This window comes from Aethina tumida, chromosome 3, assembly GCF_024364675.1.
Source record: "Aethina tumida isolate Nest 87 chromosome 3, icAetTumi1.1, whole genome shotgun sequence".
Taxonomy (NCBI): Eukaryota; Metazoa; Arthropoda; class Insecta; order Coleoptera; family Nitidulidae; genus Aethina; species Aethina tumida.
The window spans coordinates 25,451,253-25,478,475 of NC_065437.1; the positions used below are offsets into that span (position 1 = coordinate 25,451,253).

Below are 27,223 nucleotides of genomic sequence, written 5' to 3' on the forward strand. Positions count from 1 at the left end.
GATTTGAAAGAATAATAAGAAAATATTTTTTGTCCAAGAAAAATAATAAAATACACATACACATATTTAAATATATTAGTAAAATTATTAACAATTTGTAAATCTATATTTAAAAAATTCCAAGAATTATGGCCAATACTGTATATATAATTCAAAGTTATTTTGATAATCATTATTTATTTACTTTAAATTCCAATAAAATATAAATGTAATTTCTATTTATATATAATATTATAAAATATTATAATAAAAGTAGGAAAATGTAAATAGATTAACTTTTAATTTAATTGAAACTACAAAATCGGGTATTTTTTCCTTTAATGTTTATTTGTATCATTTACACATATACCAATAAATTATTATTATTATTATTATTGTTATTATTAGTCATGAAAGTAATGCACCTTTATTAAAATTTCCAATTTAACACTATATGGATACAATTATAGTGTGCGTCATAATAATTGACATATTAATTAGGAGCCCATCATAGTAATATATCGAATGCATCGCCAATCTGATTGTGTGATACCATCGATTGTCAATAACCGTTCTGTTTGTTATACCAGTGATGTATGGTTTAGTTGAAATTAGATAGATTAGTTTCGCATCTAAATTGCAGTAAAATACAACGCCAAATGTGTTACTAAATTATGGCTTATGTATATGATATGTGTTATAATATGGTAATTGGTTACTGTAAATTGTTAAATAAATAATAATAACAGGTGGGCTAAAGGTAATATTTTAACAACTAAATGTAAATTATAACTTCTGTTAAAACTGACTACACCAATCATGTGTTAAACCTAATTCTTTTATTCAAACAAACATAAAATATGTTACATCATTAATTTTTAGTAAATGTTTAAAAATTGGTTCCAGAGAAAAGCTTTTATACAGCTATTAACATGTTTAAAGCATAGTTTAGACATACTTTTTTAACATAGAAGTGTTGGGTGTATGATTTGTTCACATTTCACATTGCCATTTCAGTGTGTGTTAAAATTTAAAATCATAATAAAACTTGCAATAAAATAGTCTAAATGTTTATTTATTGATTAAACCTAAGCATAAACTTTTAACGATCGATAAATCTCTCAAGTTTCATCTTATACTTAATAACCATAATCCGTTCTCATGGCGTTTACCTTCCAAATAAAAAAAAAATGCAAATACATAATTTTTAATTAATGACTCACCGATTAATTAATATATAATACTTAACAGCAAATTATAGTTGCTTTTATTTAATACGAGAGTGCATTTAGATCATCTTAAAAGATTGCTGAATTTGACGGTTGTTATTTTGACATAATAATGTTTATGACTAATTTGTACTCGCCAAGATACCGATCTCGGCGAATTTGCCCTCAAACCAAATCAGTTATTACAATCTACAGGCGGCGTTTTTTTCTAATTGGAATCAATTACGCTAAATTAATGGCAATGGTATCAATTAAAACTAGGCTAGTACTTTGTAGTATCGCAGGCAATTTACGGTTAATAATTATTAACCACGATACAAAAACACTTATCTTTTAATTTGATACCGGTCGCAGGATAAACGACTACGCGAGACATTATTTTGCAGTCACGAAAAACTTAATAAACCCACGGACAACTTTGTACTTAGCAAAGAATCGTTTTGATGACTTTAATTTGTAAATGGTTGGGTGTGACACTCGTGTGCTGTACGTTTAATAAATTTCCCTAACGATTTTCATGTATCTCGTGGGAGATACCCCGACCATTGCAGCGTGCCAGTCTCGGTAAACGAATTAAATTTTGCATACCAATATAAATTAAACCTTTGAACTTATTTCATTATAATTTATATAAGCCATTATTTAATCTAACGGTACCGTCATGACCAATAAAGTTTATGTTTGTCCGGTGCGCTAAAGATGGACAATTTTTTTTGTTAAACGCTGCATTATTAGTTTCGATTTTAATTGGCCAGTAAGCCACGTTCCACTTGTGAAATGATATGCTAATTTGTGTTTGTTTCCCACAAGATTCTGTCGTGCCCGCGCTTAACCACGGATTGTAGTTAGTAAAAGTTGGAAGATGTAAATTATTCTCAACTTTAATGATGAATCTTTGTGCGAAGTACGGACGACTGGATTGCTTGAAAAGTTGGATGGAGTTTCGGTAACGAAGGAATATCTGGGATGGAATTTCATGAAGAAATAATTAACTATATTTCATAAGATTTATGTACAAAGTATCTAGGGACATCCAGAAAAATCGTATTAAATTAAATTGAAAGATAATTTAACTTATAAATTAAAAAATAACATAACAAACATCAAAAACACATTTTTAACAACAAGCTCGTGAGGTGGTGAATATTGAAGAAGGTTCATTGATGTTTTGGGGAGGAATTAATACTGGTGGAAGAACCGAGCTCTCTTTATTGAAAACCACTTTGAATGCAGTTCGATATAGCGACAATATAGTTTTACTCATTGTGTTACCTCATTTAATCAAGATGAACCCAAATTCAATTTTCCAGCAGGGTAAAGCTAAGCCGCATATTGCGAAGATCGTTCAGCATTCGAAGAGAATAACATAAGCGTTTTACCTTAGCCAGCAAACTCCCCAGACTTTAATCCAATAGATAAAATATGGGATGCTATGACAAGAAGACTTATGAATCGCAAAAACCATTAGAGAGACCATCAGCAGCTAATCTGACGATATAGGAAGTGTGGCGAAATCTGGACCAAAACCTATTCGATAGGATATGCCAAATAAGTGTAGGACGGTTGTAAACAATCAAGGAGATCCATCCAAATATTAGTTTTGAATAATAAAAAAAAATATGGCATAATTATTATAAATAACATAATAATAAATATTTGGATATTTGGTGGGTGTTATTATTTTAATTTTTAAAGAATTGTTAATTAGTGAAAAAGACTTGTTTTTATTTATTCGCAATATTTTCACATTAGATTTTTTTGGTTTTATTGTAATAATTAAGTATTCCCTAGACACTTTGAGTGTGTTTATTAAATTTCCTGGATAGTGGATATTATACGACAATCGGCGATGTTCAGCACAATGGTTAGAATGCAAAAGAAACTTATGGTTACTGTTTGGTGGTCTGCTATCGATAGAATCCATCACAGCCTTCTAAGTCCTGATAAAATAATTACAGTGGTGAAGTACTGTCAACAAATCGACCAAAAGCACCAGAAATTGGAACGTATGGAACATCAAAGAACAAATTCGCCGCCGCACCACTGACATTGCAGAAGTTGGGGGGTACGAAAGTCGGCCTTATCCGTCATACTCACCAAACCTTTCGCCAACTAATAATCACTTTTTTAAATATTTCGACAACTTCCTACACAAGAAATACTTTAAAAATCAAAATGAAATGCGACTTCGTCTGTTTCAGAACCCCAGAGATCTATTCCACTGGTGAAACTTGTTTCTGGTTGCCAAAAATGTGTTGACTCAAAGGGTTTTTATTTCGATTAATAAAGTTTTGTTTAAGACGAGATTTAATAACTTCCTTGACAATTTGCAAGATATAATGTGAGAGTACAATAAATAATTGTTTACCCACAGATGTTGATGAAATTATTTTAACTGATCTCATTGAATTACCATTAAAATTTTAGGAAGATTAATTAGTGTATGCACGAAACTAATAGTAAAAAAATTACAGTTCACTACTGTTATAATATAATAATTTCCGTTTTTCCATAATTAACAAAAGAACATCACTAATGAGGCAAACTTCTTATAGAACATTCCTATAACCGAAAGTAACGCAATTATTACAGTATCAAGAGGAAAGATCGGCTCTCATTGTGCGGTACAGTTGGAAGATTTTCGTGCCGAAATCGCAAAACCGCACTCTACTTCCTGGCATTGTTCCACCGTGGGTCGGCATCGCATTGCGAACGTCCAAAGTACCGGTAGATCACAAGATCCGAAATCGGAGCCGGGCTCGAAATAACCGAGGACGCACCAGAAGAGGCCCCATAACCATCGTCAACTGCATCCAGCGGACCTAACTGTTCAACGGAGCCGCGAACCATGTAAAAACCGAGACACCGGCCAATGGAAGTGGAGGAATCTTCTTCTCAACCAATGACCATCCTTGCATAACCGCACCAACGGACACTATAAGACAAGACACCTGCGAGCTGAACTCATTTTGGTGCACGCCGAAGACACGGCAACTATAACCGAAGACCATCCGTACTTTTGTATATGTTCTTGTTCCATTAGAGACATTTGACTTGCGGTACCATCGCAGTGAACCTCGTACTTGACGATACAGTGACTTGAGTGTTGTGTGGTGGCACTTGTGAGAGTTCAACGGCTGGCTTTCTTGTTAAGGACTTTCCTATTCTAATATATTGTTCAAGGTAGGTGTCAAGTTCAAAGCTTGAACTTCGAATTGCACAACTCTATATTTATGCGGATTCGACAGTCTATTATTTATTATCTTCCATTATATGTATTTACTCAAAATTATACGTTTTATGTGGAATAGTTCATTTGATAATTACCTTTTCAGTATTTGAAAACCATTTTTTATACAATTCAAAAATTTTATATTTTTTAAACTATATCGACACGAAATAAAAATATTTTAAAAATGACTGGAAATACATGAAATAGTAAAAAAATTCGTGTCAGAAAAACTAAAAATTCTATTTTCGTTTTAAAAATATTTCATCCATACAAAAAAGTTTTTATAATGTTGTCAATTTATTGAGGTAATTTAAATAATAGTGAATAACGAAATTCAAATAATTTGGCAGTACAAATAATAAATCACTGTTTTATATATGTTATGTTTTTATCCTTTTATATATCATTTATATTTTCATATTAAAATTGTCAGTTTAGATATACCCACAGATTATATTAAAATACATATATATATATATATATAGAATATCAAAATAACAATTTAAATAAAACATTACCAACGAAATAATTAATGTATTTTACATATAGATAAATTAATAGTTATTTTATTACAATCATATTTACGGATATAATTCATACGAAGTAAATATTTAAAATAAATTAACAAACATAATGAATTATATTATTATTTGTAAAATATAAAGATTTAAATATAGTTATAGAAACATAATTTAATTTATTTATTATTTTATTGTAAATATAACTTAAATATTTTCTATTTACTCTTTTTATTTGTATAGTATAATATAATTATTATTTCATTTTTTCTCAAATAAAATGAATTTAATTTTATTTTGTTCAAATGAATTATATTACATCATTATTTTAGTAATATTAATAATTGTTCTAGTCAGAAAAAAATAAAATTTGTTATAAATCATTCCAAACTATAAATAATTATAAGTAAATATCAATTAAACTTATTACATATAACATATATCATAACATATGAAATAATCATTAATCATGATAATTAACATTTTGATTAATATTAGCTAAAGATAAATAATATATATAATTTACATTGTTTATTTTATTAATACACATTTATTATGTATTCAAGTAAATTTTATTACATTATTATATTAGCAAATTGTATTCCAGCATTTTAATTTACAAATTTAATAAATAAGCATAAGAAAATATCAAAAACAGTTGAAAATTCTTAATTTTCAATAATAATAATTAAAATTTTGAATAAAATTTTTAAGATTCTTAAATCAATTATATATTTAACTTACATTTTTCTTAATACTCATTTTTATGTGAGTAGGATAAAATAATAATAATAATATTTATTAAAAAACTGTAAATTTATTTTAAATATTTAGTTTACATTATTAAAAAAAAAATAATTTTATTTTAGTAATAGTACTTGTTCCAATGAAAACACAAAAATAATCATAAATTGTATCATATCTTTACAAATTTTTAAAAAATATCCAAATATGAATATTTATAATTATAAAATATCAATATTCTAATTTTTTTATATAATAATTAACATTTTGAATAATTTTACTTTATTTATCACATATTTTATAAAAAAATATATATTAGAATTATTAATTTTAAAATAGATTATTTCAGCAAATTTATTTCAATAATGTGTTAAATATGAAAACATAATTTCAATAAATTATTATTTACAATTTAAACAACAGCAGAATATTCTAAAATCGAAAACTTTATAACACAAAATTTACATTTTATATATTTATTTTTCAATATTGTGCATATTTAATATGACAATTTATTTTTTATAGATTTTATATTTAATAAAATATTATACAGAGATGCAGTGTAATTAAAATATTTCATCCATATGAAAATTGAACATTACAGTTTATTAATTTTGCATCTGCTCAGTATTTTAATTGTTTAAACAAATGTTAAATAACAGTAATATAATTTCTTAAATGTCTACACTGTCAATTTCAGCAGTGGTAACAAACAATATGAAAAAATTAAAAAAAAAATTAATAACAGACGGCACATGTATCTAGTGACGTTGTGATAATCAAACCAAAAGATATATTGTTGATGAAATTACGATTATTGTAGACGTATCGGAGAGTCATCTTTATTTATTACATAAAAATTTGCATTGGCATCGGCCTTTTATACCGAAGCCATTGTTAAGAATATAATGAATATCTTGTTTAAAAAAAAGGGTTCCATTAGATTTATTCAGCCTCCAACAATTGCGCAGTAATTATAAAATAAACTTGGAGTCGAATGAGATGAAAATTTATGAGTCGTTCGAAAAATTTATTGCTCAAATATAAAACAAATACAACCAAAACCGCTTAAGAGCTGAGCATAGGAAAGTGAATATATTTTATGTCTGCTTCAACTTATTTTTTAACTGTCTTTAATTACTTGCTATAAGACCAGGCTGTGTTTCTCTTATACTCTCTCAACAAATATTTAAGAGCATATAAAAGTGATGGTATTTATCCCAGTTCAGTAATTTTTATTATAGTTGTGACACACATCAGTCGGTCATCTCACCAAGAACCATAATGTGTTGATCAACTCGATTTCAATCAAAACTTGTCTGCGAGACGTATTCAAGTTTAAGGTAAACTATTTGCCCTTGCAATTACATGCGTAAATGGCATTGAATTACATCACACTAAACAGATTCAACTGCAGGAAAAGCGTGATTCGTTCGAGCCGCCAGATGATTATGATTGTTCCCGAACGGAGTGAAGTGTTTCCGTGGCGAACATTCCAATTTGGTTTTGCTGACCCGATCGCACGGATTGATAAACCCCGAAAAATAAATTAATGGACGATTAAATCGTCTCGGAACCAGTTATGTATTACCGCGTGTTGAGGAGACGCGTTGCCCCATTGACTCATATCACCATTTCAGATGCAAACGAAACCCCGATAAAATTGTGACCATTCCACAAAACACGGACTACAGTTATCTCATAAATAAATCTCACATTCGTTAGTCCGATCGGATTTTTTTTGGGTTAAGTAAATGCATTATGTAACGGGTTATTTCGGCTACGTAACCGCATGACGTGGATGCCTCGGCACTCATGACTGATCCTACGACTTTCGTTGAGTCAGGCAAGAATTCGATCGTGCATATTGGGTGTTAATTTAATGGAATTTGTTGGATTTTTCGGTGTTTGTTTTCTGTGTCACATACCTTACATAACTGTAATTTTTAATGGTTAAATTATGTAAATTGTATGATCCTCACATTTATTTGGAATTTTTAATTGGAACTCTGAAAAAAACGTTTTTCTAATAAAGTTAATTAAGCCTATAATGTACAGTAGTTGCCATAATTATAAGAACTTAAAGTACAGTATTGGCCATAATATTTGAAATTTTTGAAAATTTTATTTTAAATTGTTGAAAATTGAAATTGTTAATAATTTTAGTAGTACACCATCGTACTATTTTATTATTTTTGCTTCAATTATTTTTTATATTATTTGAAAAATACATTGCTGGACAAAATATAATACTTAGAATATTTTATTATTATTTTTTAACATATAAAAAATTTATTTTATTTTCATGTCATATAAATATTTTGTGTGGTACCCTTTGGGTTTTATGCTTCACATCTTCAAATCAACAAATTTGCCTTTACCCATTTTAATGAGGTTATTAACACATTCAGACGTATTACTAAAGGTTTAAAACAGACATTCCGCCTTAAATTCTTGCTTTTTTAAAAAATCCAACTTTTTTGTCCAACCAAATTAATTAAATTTCATACAATTCTTGGTGTGCTATAAAGAATGGGTGAAATTCCTAATTATTATAGTATACAATATATCTATTATATTTTAGTTTGTGTTGATATTACCATATATTTTTTCAAAATATAAAAAATTAAGAAATTCCAAGTATTATGACCAATACTGTATATTAAAAATATTATTACTAGAATTGCATATCAGTTTTTTTGTAATTGTTGTGTCCAATAAGGAACATGTAATTTTTTTATTTTTCAATGGACCAAATTATAGCAACTTTTTAATTATTGTTATTTCATTGCTCTCTGTGAATTTAAATCCTTTATTTATTGGCGGTCTTTATCATATATAATTTTTTAATAATTGGTCGAAGTGAAACTGTAAGAAAAATTATAATGCTGCGTTAATAAGAATCAGTCATTTCCGCATTAAAAAAAATTTAGGGAAGCTGTCCAAAGTAGTTGTTCAATTTTGACTTGATTATGATCACATTCACTGGACCACAGAACACTGGGAACGAACAATTTTTATATTAAACAACAATTTGCTTCCATACATTGAAGAAATGATGTTCATAATAAACCGATCCCAAACATAAATCCAAAATTGTGACAAATAGGTTAAAAGGCCAAAGCATCGATGTTTTGTCTTGGCCATCCCAATTTCCAAACATTAACCCTATAGAAAAAACGGGGAGCAACGTTTATAACCAAATTCAACTTAAAAATTTTCCAAATTTAAATGAACTCATCTCAGTAATTCAAGAAGCTTGTCGTATATTCAGAAAAGGGTCTATGTCACGGAGGTGGGCCAAGCTTATAAAACAAAAATGATATTATACGTAGTGTTAATGTTAAATTAAATAACACAGATTTAATCATTAGAAATATATTTTAAAATTAATGTTACTATGTTTATGTCCAGTTGAATTCAGATAAATATATATAATTTTTATAGAATAAGAATATAGTAGTTCTAATAATACTGTACAAAACAACAATAGTAAATTAATATTAAAATTAAATTAATTCACATTAAATAAAAGAGTTGTGGCAAAAATATTTAACTTTTTAAATAATAATGACAAGTATTGTATATATAATATAATATAATATAATATAAAATCCGATGTTGGTCTAAATAATGAATTCACAAAATTCAATAAAATTTTATAACGCATTAAATAAGTTAAATCGATGCAAATACACCGAAAATAATTTATACGGATTATATAATTTATGTATCGGAAATCCGTATAATAAATTATTCAAAGCTTAACATAAAATATTTTACCGCTTTGCCCTACACACATTAAAAAATTAACTGGCCGCTATAAAACATGTATGTGGTCTATATTAAAATGCACCTGCACAGCACCAGTTTATGTTAGAGTCTTTTTATTAAAACCACGTAAAACCTGTCATTTATTATCGACTGGATGTAACTTATGAGTGTTCCTTGCGGCATCAATACCTGCAACCTGTGATTATAATTGTTCTGTTGCTAAAGGAAAACACTCATTATACTATTTTCGTTTTTCGATAACGGAATTGGAAGGAAACGTTCGCTTGATGGGAGGCAACAGCTCGTTTCGTTATTGATACAACGGTTAACAGTTAAACGAAAACCGAGAATCGTATGTAAATTACGGCGTAAAGCGAATAAAACAAAAAACCTTATGCTGATTAGGTAACAGTATGTTACTAATGTGGAAGCTAATGATCACGTTGTCAGGCGGTAGTGAAATGTCTGATGTTTTTTTATAGGATACAAATTAAGTAATGAGCACTAATTCATCATAACATGATACTCATTCGTCAGTCAATCACTGGGTGTGAAAAAAACTTGATTTTGTTTACAAATCAACAGTGCTTTGCATAATTGGTAGCCTAATTCCATTCGATGTGAAACTAAGAGTGGTTTTTTTTTTCTTCGGCAAAGATGGACATTGTTAATTATGACGTTCGGACGTTCAGCGGTAAGTTTCAGCACAACCAATACGTCCCTCCGGTCCGTTGGATACCAGTAATTATATATTTTCCCATGTTCGTGTCGAACAAAGGCCGATTTTCCCATTTACGTACTAAAATTGCACTTAATTAATTCAAGCGCGGTGTGGGATCTCGGCGTATTTAAATAAGCGGCCTTTTAAATGCACATAATGGTTTCAGAAGCACGACGGACTGGCCAACTTTAAACAGATATTAAACTTGTGAACACAGCCACTATGCATTTACATGTTCGGCCTCCGCTGGCTTCACACAGGTAGCTTTTACACAATTGCGAAATAAAGATGTCGCAGATGTATTCAACACATTTCTGGATCGTGTGAATTGTTTTGTTTTGTTTTTGTGCGACGATGAGACGGTTCAGATATCAAGCGGACACGACAATATAATTCAGTCCCGCAATGAGGTACATGCGGCCGTATTTTACACATTTCATTTGCAACTTGCTGGCCAGATGTTAGAGAAATTGTAATTCAGTACAATGTAAATCAACGTGTCTGTCCGTAGTTACATGTGCATTGTTGATATTTGAATTGATTCTGATTAAAGTGCACCTATTTTTTGTTCGATCGCTGAATATTAATATGGTTCTGTTTGGGGTGTGCCGCAGGAAAAACCGAAAATCTATCGCTGATTGAATTCGAAATTGCCTTATTGTGATCGGGGTTTTGAAATTGAATTGTGTGGTATTGTAAAACAATGACTGGAAATATTTTTACACAAATGTTAAAAAAGTGTCACAAAAGGAAAATAAAAGCAATTTTATTTTCCTATGAAAGTCAGTTCCAATTATTCAAATCTGATGGCATTTCATGGGTGACCAATTAAAGAAAGGTATAAACCAAAGTATACTAGACTTGCTGGGAAGCACGGTGGAAGAAGCGTTATGGTTTGAGGATGTTTTTCAGGCTATGGCACAGGCCAATAATTTTCAAGATTTGGTAATGAGAAAGAACAGTTTTCAGGATAAACAAATTTTATCCTAATACAAAAAAGATCCTTTCCTGGGTTCCAGCAAAATAAAAAGTTTATTTGAGACATACCCTTGGAATTAATGTTTCTCCAAGAACCGTTAGAGATAGACTCCCTTTTACATTGGACTTTAAATGATTGCAAATGAGTGACCTGGAGTGATGAAATCAAGTTTAAACTGGTTACCTGTGATGGGATTCTATATGTAAGTCGACCTATTCGTGAAAGGTTTAACCCAAAGTTTACCATACTCACTGTTAAACACGGCGACGATTCGGTAATGGTCTGGGGCTGCTTTCCGGGATTTGGAATGAGTCCTCTTCTTTGAATAGAGGGTATCATGGATCGTTTTATATATAAAGCAATATTAAGGAACAACACCGTATTCAAATAAAAATATGCCATTAAAACATTATTTCCAACAAGATAATGAGCCGAAGCACACTTCAAAATATTTGAAGTAGGGGCATTTAAGGGAAATAATTAATGTTATGAACTGGCCATGTCAATTTCCCAATCTAAACTCCATTCAAAACTTATGGGAGATAGTGAACAATAAAATAAGAGTATAGTAATCAACAAGACTTATTCACGGTTCTGCAGGAGGCCTGGCAAAATATAGATCCAAATATTATTGACAAACTGTTGCTTTCCATGAAAAAAGTGTTTGGAACTTATTTATAATAATTGGAACTTTACAATATATTAGTGCAGAATTAATTAAAATACTAATTACAAATTATTTGTAATAATAAAACTTTAAATACATAAGTTTCTCTACTTTTTGCCAGGCCAAATCAAATAATCATCAGTAAAATTAAACTCTTTATTTTTTATTGTAATATGTAAGTTAATTCTCTATATAAATTTTTTTAACATAATAACCAGGACAAAAATTATTTGAATTTTAAAAAAGTTGCTTTACTTTCTGCCAATACTGTATAACATTTACTACTTTTGACATATTTTTTAAAACCCAGTATTTAATACAGAATTTCATAATTTTCTATCAGATCAAAGAAAAATATTATACACAAGGATATTTATACCATAACATTTAATTAACTTTAATTCGCACGGGGTAAATTATACATTGTACTGAAAACAAACAGCCGACAAACGTGCACACAAACCATCTACAATTACAGTTAGGATTTTAATTAAACCCAATTAAAAAATCGACAAAACTAATATTTAACTTTACTTAGGGAACATTCAAAAGCAACAATTACGCACGATTACGGTCAAATAAATTTGTCGTTCTCCCTGCCCGTTCACTGTGCCGTGGCACATGCAAACGAATAAATACCTTAATAGATACAGAAGCAAAACGCGGCACTATAATTTGTATTGTATGTAAATTTAATAACCACTTCAATGTGCGCGGGTCTTCACGGTGGAAAAAAATCACGCATGCAACACCATCTTTGGAACATACCGTCCCGTCACATCTCAAAATCTCGTATATATTTGAATAAATTCGCCGCCGTCAACCCCTGCGGGGGGTTGTAATTTAATAATTTTAAAAAAATTGTTTTACAACTACTTAGGTATAATTTTAATATTTTGCATATTAAAGTTTGTTGTGTTGTTTCAGGTAGGTCAACTTTTTGGCGCCCAACCAAAAAAGCACAACGTGGTAAGCAAGTGTTTCATGCTCGAGCAAGTGTTTCTAATTCCCCCCACCCCCCGCAATAATAAACAATTAATTTTTACGTCAAATTAATGTACATTTAATTACGGCGCAATTAAATGCGCTACACAAAAACTGTGAAATGTGCATTTTTTTATGCCGGGAATGTTGTTAAGATGTCAAAAGTCAGACGCAAGAAGAATAATATATCAAAAGGTGGGATGATTAATCGTTCGTGTGGATTCGCAGACACATTAAATTCCACGCTTTTTAAATCACCAAGACGAATTATACTGGCAAATGTGATATTGATAAATTGGATAACAGGGCAGGAAAATCGGATGCACTTGTAGAATATGCAGTATTGGCCATAATACCTGGAATTTTTTAATATTTTGAAAATTTGTACGGTAATGTATTAAAATATAATAGACATACTGTGTACTATAATGATTATGTATTTTGCCCACTCTGTATAGCACAGCAAGAATTGTACGAAATTAAAATTTTTTGGTTGGATAAAAAACTTCGAAACAATTTCAATTTTCAACAACATTTCAGAATAAAATTTTCAAAAATTCCAAATATTATGGCCCATCCTGTAAAAGATGTTTGTAAAATTGTTGACTAAAAATTTGGAAGAAGTTAAAAGTCCAATAGTGAAGAAAATCGAAACCTTTGGTCCAATCGTCTTTAAATTTGGTACGTGCTAACCTAAAATATGTACCTACAATTCAATGTAATAAACTTTTTTGTACACTTGCGTAGATTCTCGCCCCAGAATATTTTTTAAAACTATTAATCCTTTCATATTCTTTGCGTAATTTAGAAGAAAAAGGTACACTTGATTAATGTTGATTATGTCAGAGATTTTTAAGACATTTTAGAATTAATATTTGAAGATAATTAACAATTAATTAAATCTGATCTTTAAAACGGCTACGATAATTAAAATCAAGGGCACTTTTTGCTTATAAATTGTGCAAGTAATATGAAAAGCTTATTAGTTTTAAAAAAAATTTCAGTGGCGTAGAAAATAGAACGACAAAAACAGGAGGACCACCCAAAATGTACGTCACTGTAACAATATGGAAAAAATCATTAGATTGAATTGTTGACAAGTATTTTAGAATAATACATACGACATTTAGGCACGATTAGACCAAAGGTTACGGAAATATGACAAAAAACAATTTTTAAAATTTAAATTGGAAGAATTGTATTTTCTTCAGAAGAATTTCATTAAGATTTTCGCCATTATTAAACGTGTTCTAACTCCACCCAAATTTTAACTATTAATTGTAGAAACACCTTGTAGAACTGGATCGAAGTAACCTATTCTTTGGACATAGCGTGTCAGATTTTAATAAAGTCTGAGTCATTTGGTTCAGTTATACAAATATGTGGTTTAGGAAATGGGACATAAAAATTCGACGTTACGTGCGATTTTAAAATACGGCTAACTAACGGTTAACGACCATTAAATGGTGAATAATTGAAAAATGATGACGCTTTGAAATTTACATGTCATTTAATTATATCGTATCTAAATTGTAACTGTATTAGATTTGACCGGCATTAAAAAGATAAACGAGTTAATGCGCCTCGATCAATGTCATTAATTCTAAGTAAGTGCGTATGGTTTTGGTATGCAGTGCTTATCAATAAATCTTGATTATTTGGCCATTCCTGGAATCTTTTCTTAAAAATTTTAGTACGTGACAGGATAACCGGATTGTATCTGCCTGTACTTCCTCCATACGACCACCAATGGCGAAGATTAAATTATCCACCAACGAACACAATGCCAAAGCGAAATTATTTAGTAATAAATGCAGCAAATTCCTTTAATTAACATGTATTCTCTATTCGCCATATTAAACGCAGCCATTTGGCTACATAATTCCTCCTCGCAAGATAAATTCATCTACATCAACTTGCCGTATATGGCATCACCTTTCGTTTTGCAATATCAGATGACTATTCCATTCGTAACATTAACATCGGCTTCCTGGAAACGGTTTCCTGTATCTGCAAATTATTTTATAATGTCCCGATTTAATGCTGGCAAGTTTACTTAATGACATTAATTCATAATCTATTTCAATTTGTTTTTGAAACATCACTGGTTTATTTATTTGATCATGAATCAAATTTATTGACAAAGGAGGCAACCTTTTAGCTAATGGCTCCCACATTTGATTAATAGAATATAATTAAAGTAAATGTGTAAAAAGCTGACATCCTTTACACCATCAACAGGATGTACCCTCCTCTGTTAGATAATTATTTTTCTCATTAGCTGTTCCCGCATTGTGTTATAAAAAAATCACAGCCAAACACGAACGGAAATTGATCCAATCACACAATCTATAATACGATTCAAGGAATTATTCCGATGAAACTGGTATGGATAACACATCCACAACACCATCTATTGTGTAATACCTTGAAGGAAATAAAAAGTCCAGCCAGAAAATAGTTGATAACATCAAAGATCCGAAGTGAATCTGCCGTAAAATGGTTGCTTTTGTCATTAGTTTGTCACGTCGCCGGTTAACAACAGTAATAGAGCCTCATTCGGTCTTAAATATGCTGGCTGGCACTCAAATGCAAACGGTAACCGGACTTATCGTCGGATCTGTAATCGATGGAAGAGGAACCCAGGCGAAGGTTTTAATGCGGTATGAATTGAAAGTGGCATGGATGACACATCTGATAATTTTCAAACACCGATGCATCTTGTTGCGTTCTGAGACGCGCGAGTTTCTGGCGTGGCAGAGGGACGTTCCATGTTACTGACCTACGGTGAACCTTCAAGGACGTCTAAGACGGTTATTAATAGAACTCGAGGCACCGTCCATAATGAATATCGAAGATGGTAAACAGGTTTTGTTATAGGGCTTTACTCTATTTCATCTATAATGTAATTTGTCAGTGGACTTTTTACCAGAATAAAAGCAACATCGTCCTAGGGGTTTTATAATATTAATTAAATATGTGCGTGTACGGTTATTTTTTTGTCCGATAAGCTTCTGAGGTCGTTTGGATTGCATACTAAGTCATTTAATATTCATGCCCGGTTTATTTATAGTCATTTCATTGCTGATGGGATGTTTGTATTACTTCGCCAGTGATACTCGCCAACATTAATAAAAACAAAATATTCATACAATTTGCAAGCAATCGAATTACCATACGGCAGTTCTGAATAGTAATTGTCCATGCCAATTATCTCGGAGACACTAACAATTAATTTAGGCATGATGCAGAAGCAAACAAATGGTCTAAATGATGTTCATGTTGCGACACATAAATTACATCTGGCTCCTGTGTGGCAAACGAAATTATACCGCCAGATACGTGGATCCAACGAATAAATAGCGTAATTATATTTTTTAATGCTTAAAAATAATATCGTTCTTAAGACTTAAACACATGGAGGTGGTTGATTCTTGCCCACACTCACGCAGAGTACGAACGGATAATCTCATTAAATACTCAATAAATAAAGCCATGCCATTGTATGTGTAATGCATATACCCCAAGATCGGTGTATCATTGTAATTTACCATGCTTCATTTGCACATTGTAAATGGTTAATCTCAATTCACGACCATAAAATTCACAGTATGCGTAAAGGAATTTATAGACTGCATTCGAATGGAACCGAAATACAGCTAGATCTTTGTTTCATTGTTACATTTTGGAGTTGTATTGTTTGGTCAGAAGATACCGATAGGAATGGTCGGGATAACTGAAGTGAAAAAAAAAATATAACGAATCAAATTAATTTTGTTGTTAACGATTTATTACTGTACTAATTGTGATTCGATTAGTTTTGGAACAAAGGGTAAATGAACTTTTTTTGTACGTTACGTTTGATTTATATAAATGAAACGAACAAAGAATGATATTTGGTTTAATAGACAGTTATTTTTATATGCAGAATATCTTTTCACATTGGGATTTTGTGATTAAACTAATTTAATTATCCAAACCAATTTTACTACAAAACTATAGACAAAATCATTTAAACAAATTTTATATAATAAATATCTTGATAAAGATAAATTTTACGGTAAGAAAAAATAAAAGTGCTCAGTGGGACAGAGATTCGACGAACAAGAAGGCCACTCTAATTTGGTCACACCTTCCACTTCCAAACAATTTTTGTCAACTCTGTTGGTATGTGTATGTGCATTATCCTGCATAAATAGTAAAGAATCCCCGAAAGCACCAGAAGCTTGAAAGTGAAATTGACACTGCAGAAATAAATCTTACCACACATTTACATTTTTTGATCAAACTCACTCTTTATTGACGATTATTTTTTTTTTTTTTTCATGAAAAACAATTCTTTTTTGTGAATACTAGGTGATTCCATACAAGTTTGATTGTGTGTATTCAACATTTAAAAAAGTTTTAATAATGATCATTGGTGTATATACCAATAATGAGGTCAAAAAAAAATCTACCCCTAATAATTTCTAAATGGAATAAGATATTAACCTCTAAAAAAATAATATAAAACGTGATACCTCAGAACTAAACAAAATTCTATAATTTCTTGTAACAGTATATCTTTTTCTTAAATAACAAACAACAAATGTCTCATAATTGGTCTGATTTTAGCGAAGAAAATAGCATTAAATTAAGAATAAAAGTACCTTTGAAACGAGTTAAGTTATCTGGACATAAGGGACTTTTTACCACCTAACTGTATGACACTCATAACACTTAAGCACGGGATGATGAAAAACATTGATGTTTCTATAATTACAGACGACTGGAGTTGTACAAATTTATTTAATAGTAGTTTCACTTAAGAAATCATTATCAGGCAAAAAGTCCAATCAATAAAATTTGAATGGCAAAACACTTTACTTTTATCTTACCATTAAGTATTCGCAAGCCTTTCACCATCACACAAATATATGTCCACTAAAAGCTGGCCTGTTAACCGAAACTAGTGGTATAGAATTTTCTTGTATGAAGCACGTACATTGTTATTTCAAAACTTAATACGCTTTGCAATTAAATGCATTCAACCTGGTGTACCCATAAAAATGTAGCTCAATCTCTTTTCCAGCAATTTTATTATTAAACTTTTGCCATCACAAAAGAATTGTTACGAGAATATCTTGTTCCATTTTAATATTCCCATTATATTAAAGAAGCGTGTTTAAATTTGTTAGTGTGGCATTTCAGAACCTGCCGCTTTTGATAGCTCAACATAACGCAGTAAAAGTTCAAATATATTGGCAGATAATTTTTGTCACGTGTAGACGTCCTCATTACATATTCAAATATATTCCCCGGTTAAGAAGTCTTAGATATTTGAATAGAATATCTTATGCTATCCGTTGAGCGCTAACAAGCTGGGACGTATATAGCTGGTTTCCTGTTGTTGAGGCCTTACACAAGATAAATGTTCGCCATCGGATACTTAATTTATATAACCACCTTCACATTGTCTAACAGAAAAACCATTTACTATTGGAACGCCAAGCGGCAATTTGAATTGGAAAAATCGTAAATTACATGCGGCAAAATCAAATGGACACTCTTAATTTATAGGCAAGTCGTAATTTGAATAACTCACAAAAACACAAATTTTATAGGCGTGCGCAACTGTTAATTCTAAAAGCTTTAATATTCGCTAACTTTTTAGGATCAGTATCTGTATGTGTTGCTTACAATTTTAAGAAATAAACATTCGAAATGAGAAAAACTCTTATAACTTTGAAAAGTTTTATGTGAAGTTACAAGTAATAAATGTATGTTAACGTAAATTACATTACCTCAACTGTTTCTTTAAACTGTTTGATTACACGGACCATCAAACATTTCCATTAGAATTCAAATCTAGCTTTCAAGGTAGGCTGTATTTATATGAAAAACAACAAAAATACTTAAATACTTATTTCAAAAAGTAGCTGAAGAATGGAATGAGTATTTATTAATAGGTACTCAATTGGTATAACCATTTGTGACTTTTTTTCTATTACTACTTTTGATATTTACTAGACAAAATAGCAGTCACTATGATGCTAGACAAGTCCTCTTTACAAACTGGGATTGATATTTATCAAGAATGGAGACTGGGCTTACTGCTGAAACTAATTGAGATGTGACTATTTGTGAGTTCTTTCCTATGAATACTTTTGATATTTACTAGACAAAATAGGAGTCACTATTGTGATTGCCTGGCTCCTCCAAATAATTGGTAAGCTAATCTTTAGGAACTATCTGTATGCTAAACAAGTCTTTATAAAGTGGAATTGACATTTATTCAGAATGAGGACTGAGGTTAGAGCTGAATCTAAATTGACATAACTATGAGTTTTTTCCTATTAATATTTTTGATATTTACTAGACAAATTAGCAGTCACTCTGATGCTTTCATGGCTCCTCCAAATAATTGGTAAGCCAAGCTTTAGGAACTCTCATGATCTCAACACATGTTTCATATATGAAATATGGATCCAAGATTTAGTATGGTTTCTAAAATGGAAGCCAAAGTGTGCCAGACAAGCCATTTTTATAAATGTTTACCTTCTTTCAAAGGATAATCGTCACATACATAACAAAAGACGTTTGGACGATTTCCATAGATGGGTCTACATCACGAAATAGTAGCACTACTTTAAGCACCAAAGCTCAATAACATACTGAGTGGGAGATGGTATAGATAGAAAGAACTATGAGCGTAGGAGAAAGATTAAGTTTGGTCATCAGTGGCAATTAAAGGTGTATCTGGCTAATTGAATTTTAATTATAGAACTAAATTCAAATAGTGCTTATCTATGTAAAACTAAAGAACGTAATCATAAATCAGTTCTATGTTTTCAGTGATCTTAAAACATTAAAAACACAATAAACATAAATTTCCTGATCGTGGAATAGATTATTTGAAAAAATCTGCGGCCTTCGAGTGCATTTATGAAGGAGGTTGTAAAGCATCCGATTTGAGACGCGTTAAGTCGAGCACCGCGAGCCACCATAAATTGCGTTAAGAACCTTTTGTAAGTAATAAGCTATTTTAAAAGGCTAAATTGCCGCGAAAATTGCGTTATAAACAACAAAGAGCCGGTATGCATTTTATAAGTGGGGCTTACGTCGTGAAAATCCCATAGAACCCGTGCATTAAACGCACCGGACTATCTCATAATTTCAATTGGATCGCACCTTAATTATTTCACTCTGTTGATTTATTGCTCCGACGGTTTTTATGCTCCGGTCAAATTTTGCTAATTTATCGCTTAAAACGGCACTTTATTAATTATTAAGTGGTCGGGGTTTTGCGCCGAAGTGTGTAATTTATTTGCTAAGTCCGGAATATGTATCTGGCGTCGTGACATTAAAAATTAATCGACATGGAGGCAAGGAAACTTTAGTTATGCAAGGATGTTAATATTTAAGTCGTATCTGTTAAACCCCCGCCGAGGGGTTGGCGGTGGTGCAGACAAATTAAATTGTCTGGCTTAGGCTTTCTCAATGCTCTCCACATTCAATAAACATGATCAATTACAGAATAAAAATACAATGGGTACATTTAAATGTGAGTTTCGTCGTTCGCATAACGTGGATTGTGGATCGGCTTCTCCAACGAACCGAATTTATGATCTCGTTCCAAATTTGGATTATAATTATGAATCGCATCCTGAGACATTGTATGGGCTATTCAGTAGTCAAAGCAAATTGTAATTTAATTTTTGCGCTTGTATTTTTCGAAACGGATTGGCGGTTGGTTCGTTAGCAATTTGCTTGAAGCATACTCCTACGCCACGTATACCTTGAGATGGGCATTAATCCACGAGTGCCCTATTCATTGCAATTCAAACAAGTTTGTAAATCCAAAGCTGTAGCTCTATAAGTGCATCGTTAATGCCGGCCAGCAATTGTATGCATCAAGAGAATGTGCATATCTAGTGAGTTACGGGCATATGCTGGGGAAAAATAAATGGCAAACTTGGAGCGGGGCATCTTTAATGTTAAACAGAGTGATGGGGGAACGTTGCGTGAAGCAGCAAAACCATCACTTATTATTTTTCTCTTTTATCGACACGAACCTGATTTTATTTCAGATTTTTCTGTTGCATCGTTTCTTTTCTGGTAAAAACTCTCGAATAACAGCGACCACAAAGTCAAGGTAACGTCAAGAAAACGACCGAAGCGGCGTTCCGCTCTGAATGACCGAAATGGTCATAATCAAATTACGGCACAAAACACAGCAATTATTAATGTCAAAAGGATACGTGGCTTAAACAATAACTGTAAAACGGTCCGAATTAAACACAGTGAGAATTCGACAAGGTCATTGGTGTGCAATCGCCTTATACGATACGCCAGATGGTATTTTAAAAAGGCATTGACTCAGGAAAAACAACAGTAGTACTTAATTGACCCACATTGTTCTCAAGCTCCGGAGCACACAGTTTGAGAAGATGGTTCATTGTTCAGTTTTGGTCATTCTCATTCCATTAAAAAATTGGGCCAAAGTACTGTACCTTTTTTACTCTTTCTTCTGTTCGAGTAGGAATCTAGTAATAGGCAGTACCATTAACATTGATGAATAAAATTCCTGCTAAATAATTTCCTTATATCGATGCAGGTATGCAAATATCTCATCAACCACACGAATTTTTAAAGTAATACCTTATCCTGTTACAATATGAAATTGGAGTTTGCAGCGTCCTTTCATCATTATGTGTAATTATAGATCATTTAATTGAGAATCGCTTCCAGGTGTAAATACACTCGTCTACATGATAATGATCTTGGTAATTATATTGCAGTTGAATTGCTCGAAGATTTTTATGGCTCAGAACTGGCACAAAAAGGCAATTTTCATGTAGTTTACATTATAAAGAACTATAATCTTCCACACCACGGTGGATATCTCAATAATGATAGATCCAATCATTGATTTCAATCATATTAATTTTACCAACTGTACAATCAATATATGAAATTTTTAATTCATGCAACATTCCGTCAAGTATTTTATGAGACGTTTACATAAATTGACAGTAAACTCAGTTGATGATGGAAATCAGCTTTAGATGCGACATCGTTTAATAAACTAGGGGCCTTGAGTCGCATTTCACACCCGTTTTATCGTCGAAAATGTATCCTTTTGTGGACCAAGATATAATTTATTTTTTTACTTCTAATGCCCGAATCAATGATGGTCAGCCATGAGTAAACGTAATACGGATTATGAACTCCAATCATAAAAGATCCCTTTCACAAAAGTAATAATGAAACAAAAAAAAATTAATAGATCATCCACTTTCGTAAATGAACTTCAAATAGTACCACAAAGCATGTGTTATTTTGGAGAAGTGAGGAAGATCCTGATGACTTCAAGTGTGTTGAATGGACCAAGAAATTGGTAATTTTGTAAGAAATTTTAATAAATTTTATTAGAAAAAGATTTTGATGACATTGAGTGCCCTGATTGTACAACAAATTTAATGATTTTTTGTGATTTTTAATAGTTTTACTACATTTGTAAGTTCCTTGATATCAAGTATTCAAAATGTCAATGTCAACTTGGTTGTTTAGAATAAAAAAATATATTTTTTAAAATTTTCTTAATATTAAAAGTTTCCAAATAAATTTATATATTATTTAATTTAATTTATTATTTACTTTTGCACGGTCAACAATTAAAAAAATTGTGGAATTTTGGGGTGAAAAATATTTTGAAATTTTCAAGGTCAAAGTCTTGTAAACTTGATTATTTAAAATAAAAAATTTCTATTTCCTTAAATTTTCTTAATTCAAATTAGATATTCTTAAATTTTTATAAAAAATATTTTAATTAATAACAATTTTCAAGATTAAACACTTTTTTAAGCAATCTAATTTTTTTTTTTTTCGGAAAATTATAATGTTCAAGATAACTTGAAAATATGTTATTAAAAAATTTGTAGTTTATATTAGAAAGTTGAAAATTTTCAAGGTCAATGTCAATTTGAAAATTTGAGATGAAAAAAATTTGTAAATTTTAAAATCTGAAAAAAGCTAAAATTCTTCAATATCAAGATCAAAAATTTGGAATAACAAAAAATATTAGTTTTTCAAATTTTATATAGTGAATTTGAAAATTCTTCACTAAACTGTACTATAACAAACAACACAAATTCTCACAACTGCAACAAATAATAATAACCAACACGACAAAATCCCACTCCACCCAATTGATATTTGTAGAGTGTATATGTATATGATTAAAATGTGTTGACTTAAACCGTATAATTTAAATACCGAATTAATAACATATTGATGGTTAGCTGTGAGTAAACTTGGATTGGGAAATTCCGTCGAAGATGAAAGGACGTAAATTATAATCTGAGTTTACCAAATCTGTGGAGGCAGTCGATTTCATAATTCTAGAGCTGTCGGTCGAAAGTTTTTCCTTTATTAAGTCTAATTTCATAAAGCCGCTGTAGCGATTCAATGTATGCGGCCAACTTCGCAACATCCACCAGACTGTAAAAAAGTGTAATAAGCCAGTCTGTAATCCAGCCACAAGCGCAAAATTAATTTTATGTATCAGTAAAGACATGATACAAATGAAGGCGGCAGTTAATACGCCTCATCATCCAAGATTTATTAATAAATACTGCAAAATTGGCTGAATGTTACTGGAAATTAAGCATTGCGGTGATTAATTGTTTCCTTCACTCAGTCAGCAACGTACGAGAATAAGAATAATTGTTCCTGTAATTGTTTTATAATACACGGGCAATTTAATTTGGAAGTCATTGTTGGAAGACTCCAAAACTAATACTAGTATGGTGCAAATAATCATTCTACTGTTTAACGGCGAAAAAATAGGTGACAACTATGAAATTGAATACCATATTTATATTTTCTTAAAAACGAAAAGGTATGTTACTGACACATCGTAGATTGAATTCTTAAAAGGAGACTAAAACAGAATTATCAATGTTTTAATAGAAAAAGAAGATTTACCTTAAGAACATTGCATGTGCCATAATTTATGGTACGAGAAGACAACCGAAGCAAAAACCATCCTTTAATACAGCCCGCGTCGAACATTACGTAAAATCAATTAGAGAGAAAACGCACTCGCAATGTCGGACGAGTCAGCGATCATGAGAAAGCAAGCGCCTCCGCCACGTTGCGTCGTAATTAAGTCGTAATAATTACGTTCGAACGAGGAGCGCGTCCGATTATAAAGTGCAATAACGAGACCTTGACAATGGCAGAGAGAAAGTTCGTTGAACTACGCTGGCCTTCGACGAAGATGTGGCTGACCCGGGCCCCGCACGGTCCCGGATTCGCTTCCGGAGCGCCTCCAAACCTACTTTCATCGCGCCCACACCAGGAAGTCGCGAGATCGACGCTTATTTGGGGTCCGTTGCCTGGAGGTGCAAAGAATAAATATTGTATTACAGGCGCATGGATAGAATACAAGTACATCTTGGTGGTATTTCTGTAGTCGTTTTAAGGAGGAGTTAGATGTGCATCAATCATTTGAGCCATTAACTCAAGTAGCACATTTAATTTAACTAATGAGCTTCGGTACCAGCACGCATCATTAACTCCAGATGAAAAGTAGACTATTGGAACACACAAATTATTTTATAATGAAAAGCAGTAGATACCATAATGCGTCCTATTTGTGGTTAAGTTAACACAAAAATTGTTATTTTCCTTTCGAATACCACCTAAAGCTGGTACAAAAATTTACCAATTCATCAATCAGAAGGGCCCCAAATTTCCTTTCCTTAATTTAAAGTCATCTATTAGGCTTTTACAAAACGTCCAATTAATTTACCATTAGGTTATCCTTAACCCACGGAGTTAGTTAATTACCCTCGTGCTTTAAATCGTACAGCTAATTATTAATTTTCAATTACATCTGATTGATTAAACATGTTACGCAAAGTAAATCTCCTATTATCCCGTGAGAATCTGCATTGTTTATTGCCGGTCTTGGGCAAAGGAATTTCTCGTTTAATAATAGATCAAGATAAGATTCAATACACCATAAAAGTTATTGTCGAAATCAATCGTTAGACTCCGCAATTATATCGAGTCTATTGCGAACCGTCCTTTTGTTTTGATTGATGTCCATTTAGCTGTGACAAACTCATTGGAAACTCAGTGGCATCTCAAGTTGCCTGACAACGCTTTGATTTATGCTTTATAAACGCTATTGTTAATCATTATTCAATACACATAACAAAGTTCAAGCACTGATACTGTATCTGATGGAATAATAAAGTATGAGAAAGCAAAGAAATTAACGAAGTGACTCCAACCAATGTTGGACCGATGACCAACATACTACAACATAACTTAAAACAACCCGCCGAAGATCATCCGATAAAACATCGGTACCAACAGTGGTACGGGTTTAGCAGGTTGCGCCCGCGATATCACATACTTCACAAACGAAACGGACAAGGCCGTTGAAATGGGACGCAAAACCGTAACCGTGGCACGATCCCGCGTTTGGCACCTTCGCAGACCGCAGAAGATCGACCATCTCGGGACTCGTGAACGCCGTGTGAATCCCACGATCGTCCGTTTTTTTTTTTTTCGTTGTTGCTGTTCTGGTGCGGCCGCGATACATGTACAACGACCCCCGTTTCAATTGTCATTTGCGCTTTGTGCAATGCGAACGTGTAACCGGGCTTCGTGTCGCGACTGAATTCCTGTGCCGTCGCGAAATTCTAATTAAATTCCAGGGGTAAATGAACATCCGAACAAAGCCGTACGAAGTTTGTGCTGCGATTCTCGAAATTAACCGGATTTAAAATGTACGAATCCAATTTGACGAGCTATTTTTATAAAACGATGATTCGCTTACAAAGTTATCTACAGGGCTTATTAACAACTCGATTTGATTATTTTATACCCTAATCAGGTTGTAAACGTTTATAAAATAGTCTATAATGGCTTCAGCAAGTGCATTTCATTAACTTATGCCCTTTACAGACGAAACAACTACAAACATTAACAAATAGAATAAATTCACTCAAAAAATTCAGGAAGAAACTCCAATCATGAAAGATCTGAACAAACATAAGAAAACATAACAGATTGTGCTTTTCTCCATAATTCATAGTGGTACTGCAAGTGGTACCACCAAGTGTATTTCCTTCTATTAGAAGTAGATCTTGATGTCATTCTATATACTGATAGAACCATGAAATAAATGCTTTTTTTAAGAATTTATAATTAATTTGTTACTCTCTACTACTCTCTGATTCTTCATCAGTACCAAATGTTTAACTTGTCTTATTATTCTACAATATGATAACCTTTACAGTATGGCTTTTAAAAATATTTAATTTTATTTTTAACTTATGCCTTCCATAATCCAAACAACAGAAAAAAACATTAATAAATAAAACAAACTCAAAAAAAAAATCAAAAATAAAGGAAAAAACTCCAATTATAAAAGATTGGGTTCATCTCCACAATATACAGTGGTACTCCAATTGGTACCACCAAGAGTATTTCCTTCTATCAGAGGTAGTTCTAGATGTCTTTGAGTGTTCTGATTGGACCATAAAATAAATGATTTTTTAAAAATTTTTAATTCATTTGTTACATGTCATGTTTAACTTGTCTAATTATTTAATAATGTTAAAACTGTAGGCTTATTATTTTACATGATAACCTTAACAGTATGGTTTTTTAAAATATATAATATTGTTTGAATTTGACATTGTATATACCATTTTTACTTCATATTTTATAATGATTGAATTTCAATCAAAAGAAATCAACTTTAGATACAGAAATTGTGCAGATCTCAATCTAGGATTGAGAAAATTTTTATATTTTACATCAAGTTATGCCCATCTCTGATTAAATAATTCAAAAACCACCAACATATAGATAAAATTCAATTAATTACAGAGAAACTCCAATCATGATGGAAATATTTGACAAAAATAATTATGAAAAAAAAGAATTAAATAAACATCAACCACAAAGCAAAGAGATAAAAACCATCACTATAATTAACAATGGTACTGCAAATGATACCGGGAAACATGTGTCGTTTTGTCAAGGCAAAATCCTGATGACTTTGAGTGTCCTTTTTACATACATCACAAAATTAATGATTTTTTCAAGAATGTCCCTTTATCTCAAGTACTCAACGTTTTACTGGTTGTCTGGTTATTTAATCAAATTGAAATCGTATGCTTTATTATTCTATTGTATTATAATAAGATGTACTGACAAGATTATTAAAAATATTTAAATTTGTATTTTTTTCTGTACCTGCCAGTACTACTAATATTTAAAGCATATTGTTGTAAAAATTGTGGTGTACTGGCAAGGTTTCTAAAAATATTTAAATTAGTATTTTTTGTGGTAGTACCTGCCGGTACCATTAATATTTAAAGTTTATTGTT

At 31.4% G+C, this 27,223-nt stretch overlaps 1 protein-coding gene across 1 annotated transcript in view; it reads left to right on the plus strand.

Annotated features, from left to right (window-relative positions):
* The first annotated feature begins 4,189 nt into the window (after positions 1-4,189).
* The window catches only part of LOC109594390 (uncharacterized), a 57,779-nt gene continuing 34,745 nt past the window's right edge, over positions 4,190-27,223 (plus strand). The window contains exon 1 of the mRNA XM_049965346.1: positions 4,190-4,391. The gene's annotated coding sequence lies outside the window, so the exon portion shown is untranslated. The remainder of the gene's footprint in view (positions 4,392-27,223) is intronic.